Consider the following 3,501-nt stretch of genomic DNA (forward strand, 5'->3'; position numbering starts at 1 on the left):
ACACACGCAGGGAACCCGAGTCCCTCACTCCCTCACACACACATAGACCCCAAGTTCCTCGCTCCCTTGTTCCTCGCTCCCTCACACACACCGGGATCCCGAGTCCCTCACTCCCTCACACACACCGGGATCCCGAGTCCCTCCCTCCCTCAGACACACCGGGACCCCGAGTCCTTCGCTCCCTCGCACACACCGGGATCCTGTGTCCCTCGCTCCCTCACACACACCGGGATCCCGAATCCCTCACTACCTCACACACACCGGGACCCGCCGAGTCCCTCTCTCCCTCACACACACCGGGATCCCGAGTCCCTCGCTCCCCTCACACACACCTGGACCCAGAGTACTCGCTCCCTCACACACACCGGGATCCCGAGTCCCTCGCTCCCTCACACACACCGGGATCCCGAGTCCCTCACTCCCTCACACACACTGGGACCCCGAGTCCCTCTCTCACTCACACACACACCGGGATCCCGAGTCCCTCGCTCCCTCACACACACCGGGATCCCGAGTCCCTCGCTCCCTCACACACACCGGGACCCCGAGTCCCTCACTCCCTCACACACACAGAGACCCCGAGTCCCTCACTCCCTCACACATACCCGGACCCCGAGTCCCTCCCTCCCTCAAACACACCGGGACCCCGAGTCCCTCGCTCCCTCACACACACAGGGACCCCGAGTCCCTCACTCCCTCACACACACCAGGATCCCTAGTCCTTCGCTCCCTCACACACGCAGCGACCCCGAGACCCTCCCTCCCTCACACACCCCCGTGACCACGAATCCCTCGCTCCCTCACACACAACGAGTTCCCGAGTCCCTCGCTTCCTCACACACACCGGGTCCCCGAGTCCCTCACTCCCTCACACACACCGGGATCCCGAGTCCCTCGCTCCCTCACACACACAGAGACCCCGAGTTCCTACCTCCCTCACTCACACCAGGACCCCAAATCCCTCACTCCCTCACACACAGCAGGACCCCGAGTCCCTCACTCCCTCACACACACCAGGATGCTGAGTCCCTCACTCCCTCACACACACCAGGATCCCGAGTCCCTCACACCCTCAGACACACCGGGACCCCGAGTCCCTCGCTCCCTCACACACACCGGGATACCGAGTCCCTCACTCCCTCACACACACCGGGATCCCGAATCCCTCACTACCTCACACACACCGGGACCCCGAGTCCCTCTCTCCCTCACACACACCGGGATCCCGAGTCCCTCGCTCCCTCACACACACCTGGACCCAGAGTACTCGCTCCCTCACACACACCGGGATCCCGAGTCCCTCGCTCCCCTCACACACACCGGGATCCCGAGTCCCTCACTCCCTCACACACACCGGGACCCCGAGTCCCTCTCTCACTCACACACACCGGGATCCCGAGTCCCTCGCTCCCTCACACACACCGGGATCCCGAGTCCCTCGCATCCCTCACACACACCGGGACCCCGAGTCCCTCACTCCCTCACACACACAGAGACCCCGAGTCCCTCACTCCCTCACACATACCCGGACCCCGAGTCCCTCCCTCCCTCACACACACCGGGACACCGAGTCCCTCGCTCCCTCACACACACAGGGACCCCGAGTCCCTCACTCCCTCACACACACCAGGATCCCTAGTCCTTCGCTCCCTCACACACGCAGAGACCCCGAGACCCTCCCTCCCTCACACACCCCGTGACCACGAATCCCTCGCTCCCTCACACACAACGAGTTCCCGAGTCCCTCGCTTCCTCACACACACCGGGACCCTGAGTCCCTCGCTCCCTCACTCACACCGGGACCTCGAGTCCCTCACTCATACCGGGAACCCGAGTCCCTCACTCCCTCAGAAACACCGGGACCCCGAGTCCCTCGCTCCCTCACACACACAGGGATCCCAAGTCAATCGCTCACTCACACACACCGGGATCCGAGTCCCTCGCTCCCTCACACACACTGGGACCCCCGAGTCCCTCACTTCCCTCAAACACACCGGATCCCAAGTCCCTCACTCCCTGACACACACAGAGACCCCGAGTTCCTCCCTCCCTCACACACACCAGGACCCCGAATCCCTCACTCCCTCACACACCGGGACCCCGAGTCCCTCACTCCCTCACACACACCAGGATCCTGAGTCCCTCACTCCCTCACACAGACCTGGACCCCGAATCCCTCGCTCCCTCACACACACCTGGACCCCTAGTCCCTCGCTCCCTCACATACACCGGGATCCCGAGTCCCTAGCTCCCTCACACACACCAGGAACCAGAGTCCCTCCACTCCCTCACACACACAGATACCCCGAGTCCCTCCCTCCATCACACACACCGGGATCCTGAGTCCCTCGCTCCCTCACACACACCAGGACCCAGAGTCCCTCGCTCCCTGACACACACCGGGATCCCGAGTCCCTCACTCCCTCACACACACCGGGACCCCGAGTCCCTCGCTCTCTCACACACACCGCGACTCCAAGTCCCTCCCTCCCTCACACACACCGGGACAACCGAATCCCTCGCTCCCTCACACACACCGGGAATCCGAGTCCCTCCTTCGCTCACACACACCGGGATTCCGAGTCCCTCACTCCCTCACACGCACCGGGATCCCGAGTCCCACCGTCCCTCACACACACCGGCACCCCGAGTCCCTCACTCCCTCACACACACCAGGATCCCGAGTCCCTCGCTCCCTCACACGCACCGGCACCCAGAGTCCCTCACTCCCTCACACACACCGGGATCCCGAGTCCCTCGCTCCCTCACACGCACCGGGATCCCGACTCCCTCCCTCCCTCACACACACCGGCACCCCGAGTCCCTCACTCCCTCACACACACCAGGATCCCGAGTCCCTCGATCCCTCACACACCGAGCGGCCAGAGATCCTCGATCCCTCACACACATCGGAACCCCGAGTCCCTCGCTCCCTCACACACACCGTGATCCCGAGTCCCTCACTCCCTCACACACACCAGGACCCCCGAATCCCTCACTCCCTCACACACACCGGGACCCCGAGTCCCTCGCTCCCTCACACACAGCGGGATCCCGAATCCCTCACTCCCTCACACACACCGGGACCCCGAGTCCCTCACTCCCTCACACACGCAGGGAACCCGAGTCCCTCACTCCCTCACACACACATAGACCCCAAGTTCCTCGCTCCCTTGTTCCTCGCTCCCTCACACACACCGGGATCCCGAGTCCCTCACTCCCTCACACACACCGGGATCCCGAGTCCCTCCCTCCCTCAGACACACCGGGACCCCGAGTCCTTCGCTCCCTCGCACACACCGGGATCCTGTGTCCCTCGCTCCCTCACACACACCGGGATCCCGAATCCCTCACTACCTCACACACACCGGGACCCCGAGTCCCTCTCTCCCTCACACACACCGGGATCCCGAGTCCCTCGCTCCCCTCACACACACCTGGACCCAGAGTACTCGCTCCCTCACACACACCGGGATCCCGAGTCCCTCGCTCCCTCACACA

The sequence above is a fragment of the Hemitrygon akajei genome, chromosome 2 (assembly GCF_048418815.1).
Source record: "Hemitrygon akajei chromosome 2, sHemAka1.3, whole genome shotgun sequence".
NCBI classification, from domain to species: domain Eukaryota; kingdom Metazoa; phylum Chordata; class Chondrichthyes; order Myliobatiformes; family Dasyatidae; genus Hemitrygon; species Hemitrygon akajei.